Source organism: Protopterus annectens, chromosome 4.part1 (genome assembly GCF_019279795.1).
Source record: "Protopterus annectens isolate FY-2018-M chromosome 4.part1, PAN1.0, whole genome shotgun sequence".
NCBI lineage: Eukaryota > Metazoa > Chordata > Ceratodontiformes > Protopteridae > Protopterus > Protopterus annectens.
The window spans coordinates 669028741-669044916 of NC_056734.1; positions in this window are offsets into that span (position 1 = coordinate 669028741).

Consider the following 16176-nt stretch of genomic DNA (forward strand, 5'->3'; position numbering starts at 1 on the left):
AGCAGCTGGTATCACCAGACGCATATTCCAGACTGTAATGGCGGCACAGGCACGTGCAGAATGGCAGAACCAAGAAGGGCAGAGGCTGCAGAGGGCTGCAATCCGTACCCTGAATGACAACATCCAGTCATTGGCAAATGCTCAACAGCAGATTGCTAATGTACTGGATAGGCGATTAGGTGAAATGGTTGGAATCCTCGACCGAGGCATGGCAATCCGCGAGCGTGAGCTGTCTGTGCTGGAACACCTGGTAGGGGTGAGGCGTAGGACACGTGGGCATAGGCCAGCAACACAACCTAGTGTAGGTTGACGTGTGCATGCCACCTCTCATGCCCACTCACATAGTGCCGGTAGCAGTAGCAGTGAAGCTGGTGCTGCACTGTCCACACCAGGACACAGCAGGCCACATGGACATGGCCCTGGCTGGTCCCATCATGGACATTGTTCCAGCGGACATGTGTCATCGGACAGTAGCCACTTTGTACCTCCACCTGGTAGTGCCCGTGCAACCCCAGGCAGGCACAGGTCACGTGGCCATGGACGGACACAGTGAGCTGTACAACCTGCACTGTACAGTCTGGGGCTGTCAATTATACCCCGTGTAGGCATCACATATGGCTGAACTGTGTACACACATACCCACACACAGTAGACACAACTGTAGGGCTCCACCACATCCACATGCATTCTGCACAGACATGTCCAGTAAACTCCCCAGCCCTTACACACACACATGATGTTATCCATTGGTGCAGCCTATGCCCCTGGCAAACATATCACCCTGTGCATATGATGAAGCCTCTGCCGCATCCCTGTCATCCACACCATCGATGCAGGGTTATGCAAATATATTCTGATGCACAGGGTGGACAGGATAGTGAGAGGTGTATGTGATACCTGTGTATGCATAGCGTGGGATGTGTATGTTGCAGTGGTTGTGTATGAATACTGACAGATGCGTATGTGATGTGGGTTGTGTACTGTCAACATGCAGCAGACATACCATGTAGTGCAGGTGCAGCATGCATTGTGATGTGTTCACGGTATGTGTGACGGTTACATGTGTAGCACCATGTTGGTTCTGATACCCTGAATCCCTCCTATGGTATACTCGCATGTGCCTACAGGAAGCACCGTTATCGGTCCCCCACGTGTAGCTGTGGATTACTCACAGGCACATCTGGCAATATCAGCATACTACATGTACCCGCAACCTGCCTGGACACCTACATGACACACATGTCCGCACATATACTGCACCTGACGCATGTGGTCGGTGCCACAGGCTACAGTGGACAGAGACGTCACATACATAGCAGGACACACTACAGGTATGGTGACATGGTGCAGGTGTCGTACACAGCGTGATGGCCACTGACTTCAGGTGTCACCTGTCAGCTGTGGGGCACGCTGTGCAGCAGTAGGACCCTGTAACAGTACAAGAACATGGTCTCAATCGCTGGGTGTACACCACTATGATGCACACCCCATAGTGTGCAGATGGGGACACCTGCCTGTGTGGTCAGCACCCTCACAATACTATGCACCCACACACCACGTCACAGGGAGCGGACTTGCACAGGTAGCCAGTATGGCTCACACCTATGGCATCGACAGGGTTGTGCAATGCAGCACCAGTACAGGATAGTCACCATGTGTGGTAAGTGTTCGTTCACAACAGTATATTAGCATACACCCTCACACCAAGCAGCAGACATATAAACATGTAGACACACACACATTGTGGTGACCACACATGTGTACACAGAGAGACAACGTGTTGCATGTACTGCACCATCCAAATGCATGCTCCCCACACTGAGGTATGTACAGATCTCTACTATGGTGTACAGGGATGTGTAGCACATGGGACATATTCCCCCCGATAGGTGGCATACATGGGCACACATTCATGCACACATGTCAGTGCTGGGAATACTACACCCGCCATATGATACGTGTGCAGGCATGCAGCGGTATGTAGTGCATTATGTGTACCAACACTGTATCCGGCAGATGTGCTGATATATGCACTTGGGGGGTGGTAGGTGTTACAGTTGTCATGTGACATACAGTCGATAACACCTGACTGCTGGGTATGCATTATGTCAGCACTGTCATGTAACAGCGACATAGCATACTGTATGCACATGGCAGGGTAGGATAGTGTGTGACACAACTGTGAGCCACCACCTGCACACATGCATGTAGACAGGTGTTTAAACACATTATGTACACACATACCTCCATACGTGCTGTTTCTATGCCACCGTATAATGGCCCCTATGATGGGTATGCATGTGGTAGGTTGTTGCAACTATGTTATGGACATCGGCCACTTCTCATGCATGGCTGCTCCATGCACAGTACACATGTCACATGTGTCTCCTGTTGCCATGTGTGTATGCATTGCTACTTTTTGACATGTGTGTTGACATACATAAAACATGGACTGTGGTATGGTATCACAGCTGTCACAGGCAAACAATACAAGGGTATGTGTCCCAGTCAACACTGCTCCACCCTGTAGTGGGAGCATTCCACAGACATGGGTCCACCTTCCATTCGTGTGTAGCACTGCGTACGCCAGTGTTATGCATGTGGTACATCACAGGCTTTGTATGTGTCATGTGTGCAGTCCATGCACACATCCAGACAATCACATGTATGACATACCCAGACATTTGTTCATTGTGGTACAGCAGCAGTCATGTGTCACAGCTGTGTCAGGGCCGTGGTATGTGTGGAGCCGACCTGTCCATGTATACTGACATGGGTGGACTACATCACACATGTTGGATCATTGTTAGTACATGTGTACTCTGCACAACTGGTGTACACTGCTATACAGACCTGTGGACATATGTCACATGCTGTTGTAAGACCGTGAGGCTTACTGCTGCACCGATGACATCATGCTGGCATGACAGCTACAGTGTTCACTGCAGTGTGTACATGTTTGACCTGCACCCGTGACACCTGTGATGTCATCTCTGTGTGTACGAGTAACTGCATGTGTGACCACCCTGTGCGTGTGGACAGGTTTACCTTACTGTGACCTGCTGTGTGTACACTCCGTCTGCATGCTGGACGGCACGTAGCAAATGCTAAGTGTGTGAGCATGCCCAGTAAGCAGTTGTGTAGATGGACACACTGTACATTGCACACTGTGCCCTTCTGTGATTATACCCCGTGTGCATGCATGTTTCCCCTTTGCAACTGCTAAGTGTGTGAGCATGCCCAGTTTGCTGTTGTGTAGGTGGACACACAGTACATTCCACACTCTGCCCTTCCATGATTACACTCCATGTGTATGCCTTCTGTGTGTACACTCCATCTGCATGCTGGACGGCGCGTAGCAAATGCTAAGTGTGTGAGCATGCCCAGTAAGCAGTTGTGTAGATGGACACACAGTACATTGCACACTGCACCCTTCTGTGATTATACCCCGTGTGCATGTATGTTTCCCCTTTGCAAACGCTAAGTGTGTGAGCATGCCCGGTTTGCTGTTGTGTAGGTGGACACACAGTACGTTCCACACTCTGCCCTTTCATGATTACACTCCATGTGTATGCATGTTTGCACTTTGCAAATGCTAAGTGTGTGAGCATGCCCAGTACGCCATTCATGGACACACAGTACATTCGGCACCGACGTCTGATACTAGGCATGTAGCCATGGCCATTGACATCCTGCATAGCCATGGTGGCCATCCAGGCGAATTATATATAGTTGCTATGCCACAATGGATGCCTACATCAAACACACTGGTTGCTCTCTCAAAGGGTGTACTGTCTGTGGTGCAGCCCATATCCATTTCGTCATGTAGTGCTCCGTAGATAGTTAGTATTCCCGAGTGCAGCACTGCCGTGTTACTGTACGTCCACCTTGGGATAGTAACATGCTGTGTGACTGCTCACTCTGTATTCATTCCCTATCAGCATCCTTGCCTTTGCGGATGATATCACCCACCTAGGAGTATGCCTCTGACAGTGCTGTGCTCAGTAATCTCGGTAGCACATTCTGTAAATGCATCATGCTGTAGTGTGTTCATGTAGTTAGGTGTAGGTTCAACTCCCGGCCCTTCCCAGTGTGTGTGTGGTGTGTGTGTGTGTGTTTCCAGCTGCCTCTGGAGACAGTGATGCTTTTAGATGCCTCACAACACATACATTTGCTATCAGCGTCTATTCCTTTGCGGATGATGTCACCCACCTAGAAGTATGCCTCTGATAGTGCTGTGCTCAGTAATCTCGGTAGCGCGTTCTGTAAATGCATCATGCTGTAGTGTGTTCATGTAGGTAGGTGTAGGTTCAACTCCCGGCCCTTCCAAGTGTGTGTGTGTGTGTGTGTGTGTGTGTGTTTCCAGCTGCCTCTGGAGACAGTGATGCTTTTAGACGCCTCACAACACATACATTTGCTATCAGCGTCTATTCCTTTGCGGATGATGTCACCCACCTAGAAGTATGCCTCTGACAGTGCTGTGCTCAGTAATCTCGGTAGCGCATTCTGTAAATGCATCATGCTGCAGTGTGTTCATGTAGGTAGGTGTAGGTTCAACTCCCGGCCCTTCCAAGTGTGTGTGTGTGTGTGTGTGTGTGTGTGTGTGTGTTTCCAGCTGCCTCTGGAGACAGTGATGCTTTTAGATGCCTCACAACACATACATTTGCTATCAGCGTCTATTCCTTTGCAGATGATGTCACCCACCTAGAAGTATGCCTCTGACAGTGCTGTGTTCAGTAATCTGAGTAGCGCATTCTGTAATTGTGTCATACTGTCGTGCGATAGGGTAGGTAGGTATAAGGTCAATTCCCATGCCTGCCAGATGTGTGTGTGTGTCTATGCTCCCAGCCGCATGGGTTCGTAGGTTATGGTTTTAGGCGCTTCGCAACACACCTATATCCTGCTGACGTCTCTGTGTTTGCGAATGTTGAGACGCACCTAGTGGACTGCCTGTGTCTCTACTGTGGTTAGCAACCTCCATAGCGTGTTCTCTATGTGCGTCATGCTGTGGTGTGATAGGGTAGTGATGTGTAGGTTCCACTACCAGCCTTGCCACATGTGTCTGTTTGTATCTCTCTCGATGTATATATATATATATATATATATATATACATATTTTATGCCCATAGCGCTGCTCTTGCATGGACAGCTGTCTGTCCCATGTATCGCATATTTGCACAGCTTATACATAGCAATGTGGTACGATGCAAATCCGAACATTGTCCATGCAACGTCCGTGTTCCGGGAGGTGTTACACGCCCTTACAGACATCCGCTGTATATCTTGGCAGACAGCTATCCTTGCTGTACTGTCACTGTACTCGTACACGCCATAGACTTTGTGTATCATTGCCTGTTTATGATGTGTGTATGTCTATCTGAGCTGTGTGCATGGTCGTGTGTATGTCCCACTATAATCATCTGTGCAGGTGTCGCCAGTATAGGTAATTCATGTAGACTGCTGTTTAATTTGCATTTCAGCACATACCTGCGGACAGTACTGCACTTCCTACTGCAGCACATTTCATCATCTTGCAGTGGATAATAATGTTTCCACACACATGTATCTGTTTCTGTTCATAACACTCCACCTCAAAGAGCGTATATCTGGACAAGGCCTTATGTGATAGTGGGACACTCAGGGCCAGTAATGACATGTTGCTCTTAGAAATATTGCTAGTGAGCACAGTGATATGTTATGCATGAGTATGGCATTTCTGTCTGATTTGGTGTTTTCATCACGTTTGTCATTGTTTCCTGTCATCAGTTATCATGAGGGTGCCAGACTGTTACTGTTACGTGGAACACAGCAAACATATGAGGCATACCTCTACACAATCTGCGTACATCTGTACAGTTGCAGAGTATGTGTCTGATACAACATACCTACTGTCTGACTACAATACACACACAGTGTATGGCAGCATGACAGCCCACATGACATTACTTTGTATTTGCACGACACACCTACACAGACAGCTGTATTCCTCACACAGGTCTACATCTGCTTATCCACACTGATTGTTCTTTCATGTACCATATGTGTGCATTGTATTTGAGCTTTCCGTCAGTGGCGGGGCTCACGTACGACTATGGGGGTCTGGTAATTGTTATGTTGACACTTCATGACACCCTGGGGGACACTTTACCTTTGTGTCTAATTACCTTCCACATTGACCTTCGCAGGGCATGCATTGTCATTCACATTTTCCGGGGTATGACTTATACATGTTTGCCCATTTGTCCTGCTGTCTTTCTTCTCACCTGTCCGCCTAATATCACCAGTTCAGTACATGTATTTTGGACAGGTTAGCTCCTTCATACCCTTGACCTGTTGTCATTATGTGTACACGCCCTGACGTTTGGCCTTTGCCCTTGTTACATTTCACATAGTGATGTGCCTTTCTAGCTGATTGCTGTCTAGGCATTACGGACTGTGCGGTAGGTGATAGTGACCGCTATTTCCATTGCATGATTAGTGACACTCATAACATCCGTATTCATGGCTACACCAGTATTCGCACAACGGTCTGAGTTTGTATGGGGTATTTATAATGTAGTCTCTATCTGTATTTCCTGTACTATGCCTTACTGCAGCTGTGTTATTCTGACAGTTTTCCAGTTATGGGTACCATCTTGGTCGTACGCATGTCCATCCATGGGAATCACCTACAGGACACTGATATAGGGCTGTACATATTTCCAACTTGCTTTCCGCATTATCCAGTGGATGCTTTGCACCATTATTGAGAATAAAGGCATGTGCTATACCCACATCCCTCCCATGGGGCGGGCCTACAAAATCTCTGCCAAACAACACCTAGGCCCATTTCTGCATACCCAGGTTCCCATGCCTGCAACCCTCTATGGTACACATTACACATGGTTAATGTGTGCGGTACTGCGATGTGGACGCACTTATATGCACTCCCCACTCTAGGGATATCTGTTCATACATCCTGCATTTCATGGACACATGTGTCATCACCCTTGCACCTGATTTTAGTGCATATACAGCTGATTCATATATGCGTCTGTCACTTCCTTTGCATCAATCGTTGCAGGTACTGCGAATGAATAACTTTTTGGAGTCCTACAATGGACACCAATATGCATGTTTAAAGTGTAGAACTTGCTGGACTGTCACTTTCTGGCCAATGATTTTGACTGCTGCTGTATATTCCCCATTCGTGGATGTCTGTTTGACTACCCATATTAGCTATTACTTAGCATATTTATATCCATGTGTCATATATACGGGACATAGGTCTGTTGTGTGTACATATATACATGTAAACTCCTCCCATATTAGCTATTACTTGGCATATTTATATCCATGTGTCATATATACGGGACATAGGTCTGTTGTGTGTACATATATACATGTAAACTCCTCGTTTCATACCTTGTTTTGTTAATGTCTGTGGATTACCTGTGTACACACATCTATAACCATACCATACCTTTCCACTGTACAGATACTGGCAGAGTGTACGGATGGTTGACCCTTTATCTTAGGTGTGTTTTATATTGACCTGTGTCTATCTGGCAATTTGCGGGCATTTCATTTGAGACTTATGGTAGCACCTTCTGACAAGTAGTTCAGGTTATGAATGCATACCCTTCGTCAATCCCTGCTACTAACACACCCGTTATTCTATCCACTTTCTAAGTTTGTTTTAGCACATATCTTGTGTTTCTCATTATTTGTACCAGTACTTTGCATGGCATTGTCCGGTTCCATACTTTCAGAGGCTGACAGTTTTGAGACATGTATAACTAACGTGGGGGAAACAGCATTAATTTACTCTGCTGTGAGCGGATCACATACGCACAGGCGCACTTGCATTTCTTTATTGTGGGTTACGCGCAGGCGCACATGCATATCCGTATTCTGGGTTACATATGTTTACTGAGTCTTTGTGCTTACGTGGCCTGTATTAGTTGTGACAGTACCAGTAACATATCTCTGATCTGGTTAACGGACGTATGCGAAACACACTTTCACCTTTACATATGTAACTGTCTTTGTGGCACAGACGCATTAGTTACACGTTCACATTTATATGTTCTATACTCGTAATTCAAACGGGACTGCATTCACATTGGCCGGTTGCTGTGACCACTACACATTTGGTGTTCTGTCTCATTTATATGCATACCCATGGTACATAGCTACATTAACATATCCCCCCCCTGCACTCACCTACGTCACAGGCATCCATTCTCCTGCTGGGAAAAGTGTGGTACTACATGTTACACATTCCCTATTCCCTAATGCTCTTGACCCAGGATGCATATGGCGTAACTGCAGGGATATTCAGAACACAAAGGCTTATAGTCCCAATGCATATGGGTCTTTAATTGTCAGGGTGTTCCTGTGGTGCTCTGGGATTGGTCTTGTCCGCCTAGTGTACAGCACTGCCCTGACCATGTACGAATGTCAGACGAGGCACATGGGCACGGTTTGTCCATGTTTATTATACCATGACCCCCCATTATTCCAAACCGTGCACGCTGATTGGCCAGCATGCCCGTTGTAAATCGAGTTATACTAATGGAAAACGATCCGGTCGCCCGGACCTTTTTCCATTAGTATAACTCGGTATTTAAAACCTGTCTTGCTATGTTAGATGGGTTTAACATAGCGAGACAGCTTTAAATAAGCAACGGAGATGTCCGTTGTTTACTTTAAAGCTGTCTCACTATGCTAAACACATTTAACATAGCGAGACAGGTTTTAAAAGAAAGCAATGGGGAAATCAAGCTCTCCGTTGCTTTTTTGTAGTGTTTTGCTATGTTAAATGGGTTTAACATAGCAAGACAGTTTTAAAATTAGCAACGGACATCTCCGTTGCTTATTTTAAAGCTGTCTCGCTATGTTAAACCCATGTAACATAGCGAAACACTACAACTAAGCAACGGAGATCTTGCTTTCTCCATTGCTTTTGCCCGCAGCTCTGATGTACTGCGCAGGCGCAGTACATCAGCACTGCCGCGGATGCCAGACATCTGTGGAAGGGCAGCAGACAGGCATTATGCTATGCCATTATGTAAGGGAATTAATAGTTTATTCTCTTACATGATGTCATGGTATAATAGCAATAACCCAATTCTGGGTGTAGGTAATGCTGTATTTACCCACGGTTGGCTTTGTTTGGTCCCGAGGGTGAAACCGTGGGTATATCCAGCATTACCCACACCCAGGCATGGGTTATTGCTATAATATTCAATCTGTGTTTACAGACACGGGTGTTTGGACAACCGACAATAGCCTATGCTGTTGGCATACAATGATGTGGGTGGTGCTGGTTATCATACATATTCCATGTTGTGCGTTGTTCCCATTCACAATTGTCTATTCCCTGTAGTCATTCATACGTGGATATTTATGTAGCACATGACTGCACTATGTATTACCTGCAGGTATGCTGTGTTACAGTGAACATATGTGACGGTTGGTTACAGTGTATATGTGTACGTACCTCTGTGATACTGGGGACTACCACACATCCTTCGCAGCATTTCATGCGTATGTACATACTATTATTCGGTGGCCTGTAGACGGTTGTGAGAGCACTGATTACATGTGTCCCTATTTGTGCACGCATCGTGTTAGTCTTTGTCCAGCTTTTGTTGCTGTCATGGGTTGGACGGTGGTGTTGGTGTGTCATTGGGTTGTATTTATACTGCCGATACTTCAGTGGGGGGTAGGGTTAGCACTTGTTCCTCTTTGCGGGGGAGGCCCCATTATGGACATTTGTGTCCTGCATCAACACTTGACACGTGCCATATGTCCTGTGATATTAACACAGTAGTGTATTTCTTACCTTCATTACTACTTGCATGTTACAGGCGTTTTGTATCTGGTACACATGACTATTATATTGGATAGCTTAAGCTATTCACATGCTATGTAATAACCTTTCATTCTGGCATATACGTGTTATTCTATCCTTTACATTGGCCGTGGGTGTTTTACCATGCAAATCCACACATATCTACGAGTGATGTCCCACCTTGACAATCTGTACATGTGGCAACCCTGCTGTGGTGACCTGCTTGGTGGACAGCTGTTCAACCCTGTGTATTATGTTTTGCATGTCTGCATAGCTACTCATCAGTACTGTGGCTACACATACTGCTTTGTCCAGATGTGTACAGTTACGGACACCGTGGAGTGTGAACACCTATGGGGTTTTGACAGGTCTGTAACCACACGCGGGATGTACACATTCTGCTGACACATTCACATGCAGCCATTTGGATTTCAGTACCTGGGATGGGATGTTGACATATGTGGGGTACATATTTGCAAGCCTGTCACTGCCTAGGACAATACTTCCTACTACATATGGGGTATACCCGCTCTGTGTAGGTGTGCAGCTGCGCAAGGCTGCTAGCTGGATTAGGTGGACATTCGGACATGGGTGCAGGTTACGTGCTATAAAGGGGTTGTTGTGTATTACATTTGCATGCATGGGTTCTGCTTCTGGATATTCCCATTCGGCATATGCCATCCTATGTGTATGTGATGGTTACGTTGCTGTGTATAGCACATTTTACTATACATATGTTTGTGTGTGTTTGGGATGTCTAGTTTCTTTATGGTTGTTATATGGCCACAACTGCCCAGCTGTGTACTATCACTACCACTGTGGGACTGCTGGTGACCATGCCCATGGGGCTAGTCGTGTGTATTTGCGGCGCGCTGACATGATGCAGTACACCTCCACTGGGTATGACTGCTGACAGTGCAATATGTAACGGACACAGTATTCTACGTATCATTTGTTCCATGAACGGGAACATTTTGTATTTCGTGCATTTATGTTTGGTTCTCCATTTTGTGTGGACGGGTACTATGTAGCATACTTTGCATACGTTTCATTATCCACGGACACTGGTAGGTGGTTACTATTGCAGGCGGCCTGTAGGAGTCAGCACTTTAGGTTGTTCATCGCCTGCCGACTTGGCCACGCCTCCGAGCGCAACCTAGTTAGGCTCCCTGGACTCACGCACGTGCCCTATGCACGTGGTTGTGGTTGCAGCGCACACTCATTACTATGCATGTGGCGCTGCTACGCCATTTATACGCTGCATGGCCGGTGCAAGTCTTACACCGAGCTTCATGAATCCGGGGGCTAGTTTTATTCCAAAATATGAATGTGCCATTTAAGAGAAAAATTAATCACTTAGTACTTCCATCATGTATAGAACAAGATTCAAAAACATATAGATAGTGTAAAATCGTAGTGAAATCAAACTTCAGTTAGACGAATGGATATGATGTTTTAAATTCATGACAGGAGTCACCAGCTACAAATATGACTATACAGAACCAAACACTATCACATTTTAGACATCAGTGTTTTCTCTCACCTAGTTTCCTCCCTTTTCCAGCTTTTCCGTATTTTCCTTTTCCGCTAGCATTGTTCAAATTGAAAATATTTCCCAAAAATTAACTCTTAACTCCTACCTTCATCTTTGGAGCAATGAGTTTAGTTGAAAAGGTTCTTCTTCTTCTTCAGTGACATGGTTGGCATACTGCTAATTAGTCTAAATCTATGAACCTATGAGATCCCCCTAAATTCCCCATACACTTTTAGGCTGATCATGTTACTAAATGCACTTAATAAAGGTCCTGGTTCTAGTCCTTTACACTTTAATACTTTTTTGTGTAGGCTGGTTTCATGAGGTGCAGAAGAATCTTTGACCACTGGTGTTCCAAATGATGCAAAATGTCTAAACCACTGTCAGAGGCTCTACTTGAAGAGTTACAGAAATCCCATTCTAAAATATTTAAAAGATTTTTTGATTTTTTTGAGATATGTTATCTGCCAATAAATGTTATTTGATGGATAAAAAGTTTGTACTTTGGCTTAACAGTTAGACTTCTGTTGAATAACACTCTGAACACCTGAACACCACACATCATGTTGTCAAGAGAAATTAGGAAAGGGTTCCCCCATCTCTCTCCTTTCTGAATAAGCCAAAGAGCTGCTGCTCTGTGACTAGAAAGGACACTGTAGGAACAGGTTTTCAATTTCATGGCTGGTATCAATTGCTCAATATTTTACTGACTTTCCCTGGGTAAGTACACAAAGCAACACTAGATTCTTAAAGTGTCTCAGAAATTAAAATCATTGAAAAGAAATAAGTAACATTTATTATTAAATGGTGAATGGTCTGATCGTCCTCATAGATGAATACTCTCAAAAGTTCCTTGGCTTTGTAATTAAGCATACAGAGAGGCTCTACAATAAGAAAATGATGCATGTTTGAAAAAGTACTTAACAAATATGTCCTTAGCCTTAATCAAGTCAAGCATTTAGGTTCATATGTTCATAGGTAATTACTAGGCTAGCTGCCCTTGCAGGGCATTTTAAGCCTAGCCAATTTCCGCTTTTGTGCTCAAAATAACATATCCTATTTTGTTATAGACTGGCCTTACCCATCCCATGGTCAGTAACCCCTAATGACAATAAATGGGATCATACCATAGTTAATTTGAGGGGACCCATGCATGGGATAAAGCATTTAGGATCTGCATCTCTCCATTGTAGTATGGAGGTTATCCTAGAGTACATTTTCTGTTTCCCATCCATAGATCTAAGTTACACTTGAAAAATGATAGTAATGAACTTTGTTTTATGTGGATGGGAATCTCTTCCATAGCAGTGGTATCCTCTTCGAAATATACCTGTCTCTCCAAACATTTTAGATCCCTAGACAACGTGTTTCTGTTGCCATTTGGCTTGCTGATTGTGCAGTAAATCCATCAGTAATGGGTTGGAGGATGCCTTTTATTCTAGACAAAGGTCACCTCTTAGCAGTCTGTAAGAAACCAAGTATAGTGACAGGGCTTTGAGTAGGTCCATAAAGGATATGTTGTTTAGGCTTTGTATCCTTTTAGTAAGGAACCTCTGTGGAAGTTCCAGCTGTTGCATGTGTCCTGACAGATACATGCCAAAGGGGACATTATATTCAATGACTGGCCTGATAAGAACTAACTAAAGGGGGACACTGACATCACTAAGTCAAGACACGTTCCCTTTGTTTGTAAGCTGTGCAATATGGAAGGACTTTCTTACAACAATAGATACATGTTGGTCAAAAGTTGCATCACGAACCGCAGAAGTTCCCAAATTCTGAACAAATGGGTCAAATCTTAGGGAGCATATTGTCAGTATAGTAGTTCCTTGGGGAAGATGACTTCCCAAAGGATACAATACTGATTTTTTTTACTTGGCTATCTGCTTCTCTTCTTTACATTTCTGTTCACTGTTCAGCAACAAAAATTACAGCTTTACCATTTGCATTACATTACCTGTGTGCCTTCCTATTAGCACCTCTGATGGATACTATTCAAAAACAATTTATAGAACATTTCAAAAGCCATAAGCCTTAGATTAGCATGACTAACTTTTATGAATCCAGAAACAGTGAAGGATAGATGGTTGCAGATGTTAAGGTGCAATACATGTATCATAGACATCACGTTTCATGCTCCAGGTGATGTTCAGTCAGCAGCCATCCTGAGTAGGTGAGCACTTGAGGTTCTTCGTAATATGAGCCTTAGGATTAATACATGTGATAATGCAAGTTTGGCAACACAGTTACATAGATCAATAACAGGACTATTCAGCTCTTCTGGAGAAGAAGGTGACTGCATTATATGCCCATGTAGTTAAATGATCTGCATTGAGATGATGTAACAGGAAATGCTCTAGACAGTAAATCCAGTTATACAGAGGATATAGTCAATGTAGGTGTTAGGGAATGTCTGTGTTTGGCAGGGTCAAGGAAAAATTTCTTTGGTCTGAACCAGAGTGGTTTAGATATAATTGCATTCTGAATAGGATGGGCAAACTCAGGAAGGACAGAAATGCAAATATATACTGCACAGAGGATTTTTTAAGACAGTGATAAAAGATGCAACTCAGATAATAGGTTCAGATAGCACCAAGCCCTCTACCATGTGTGTCTGAGATAAACACCTTAACTATTACACCAATTGTGCTAATGTCAAAATGGCAGCCAAATGAGACGGAGCAACCATTAGACCTTACAAGTAGGAAATTGGAGGCCACCTATAAAGTTGCTTAACCCCTCCCATGTTGTTATTCTGTGTTTGAAGCCTAATAAGGAGTAGATCTGATAGAGTTTTAGTGAAGTCTAGAACAGAAGCTGCTGTTATAAAATGGATAATTAGTATGACATATACAATATTGCATAATAATTATAAGAATCAGTCAAAGGAGTTTAGAAAAGAAAGGTAAGAGAGATCAGAAAGACAACATACAAAGGAAGACTGGAATGGCTCCAAAGTATGCAAGAAAGTCCACTAGGTTTGGGATCTTTGCTTGGAAGTGTTTACATTGGTATTTCAATACTCCAAGTAGACTTCAGAGAATTTCTTTCTCAGGCAGATAGCAAATGCTGGAGGTGTATTCCCTTCAGAGCACTCTGTTAGAAATATTAGGAAACTAACTGGTTGTAAGTAAGGAAATGATCCTTTTGGGACACAGGATCTAAATTGCCTATACATAGCAAGGCCTTGTTAAGTATAATGCTACTGGCTGCCTAAAAAGCAATTACTAGAAAATGGAAATCAAAAGCTATACCAACGTTTAAAGTACTGAATACTTTAAAAGAGATAAAATAAATATATGTGGAATCGTTGCAAACTGGAAGGAACAAATTAAATGGGCATTAATGGAATGTGTGGGAACAAAATATTCAAGAGTGAAAGGGAAGGTCTACAAGAGGGTAGTGAGACCAGCTATGTTATATGGCTTGGAGACAGTGGCATTGACAAAAAGGCAGGAGTCAGAGCTGGACGTGGCAGAGTTAAAGATGTTAAGATTTGTACTGGGTGTGACGAGGATGGACAGGATTAGGAATAAGTATATTAGAGGGTCAGCCCAGGTTGGAAGGTTTAGAGACAAAGCCAGAGAGGCAAGATTACGTTGGTTTGGACATGTGCTGAGGAGGGATGCTGAGTATATTGGGAAAAAGATGCTAAGGATGAAGCTGCCAGGTAACAGGAAAAGAGGAAGGCCTAAGATAAGGTTTATGGATGTGGTGAGAGAGGACATGCAGGTGGTTGGTGTGACAGAGCAAGATGCAGAGGACAGGAAGAAATGGAAACAGATTATCCGCTGTGGTGACCCCTAATGGGAGCAGCTGAAAGAAGAAGAAGAATATATTCAAAATAATGTTCAGGAGAAGTAAGAGAATTAAGTTTAAGGAAAGACAGGAATTCAGCAATTTATGGAATGTTGTAGGGAAGAATTGTTAAAAAAACAGCTATGTAATATATAATGTGTGACTAAGACATGTTAATGTTTTTCTTTTCTATTTTTTTCTATTCCTTTAAGTCTTTTGGTTTCTAATACCATGACAGGAATGGGCTCATGCCTAAGTCAAAGTATAATTAACACCCATGAAATTAGTATTGTTTCAGTCTTTGATGTTAGGTGTTAGCAAGAAGTGCTCTTCGCAGCATGTACAATGTGCCCAGTAATGACTCCTTCTGAAATTGATACTGAGTTACATGTATCAGTAACATATCTAAGTACGCTTGTAAATTCTTTTTTATGAGACCCATTGCTCCTGCTACTATTGGAACTGTCAAGGCATTTCTCATTTCTGTCTGCAAATCCTGTATTTTATGACTTTGTGCCTCTCTGTACATAAGACACTGTACTCTATGGATGTAGCAATTTCAATGATCAATGCTACTTTTCTCTTCTTTTCATGGACTACTATATCTGGTTTTCTCGCATCTATTTTTGAACCACTGGTAATGGGGTGATCCCATGTGATATAAACATCATCATTTTCTATAATACTTTGTGGCTCATGTTTCCAGTCGTTTTCAGCTACTTCAATATTATAATGTTTTCACAATCCCCAGTGCAACAGTTTTGCCACACTGTTACACCTTTCAGTATACAGTCCTTCTGCCATTAGTGCATCACAACTAACAACAAGATGTGCGACTGTTTCCAGTTGTGTTTTACAAAACCTACATTTGTCTGTTTTTTCCACATCTTCAGTGGATTTCGTAAACCAACGTGTACATAGTCCACTATCTTGGGCTGTCAATATTAACCTATCATCTTTTGATTTAAATTCACCTCTCCTTAACCATTCCTGTGTTTGATCCTGA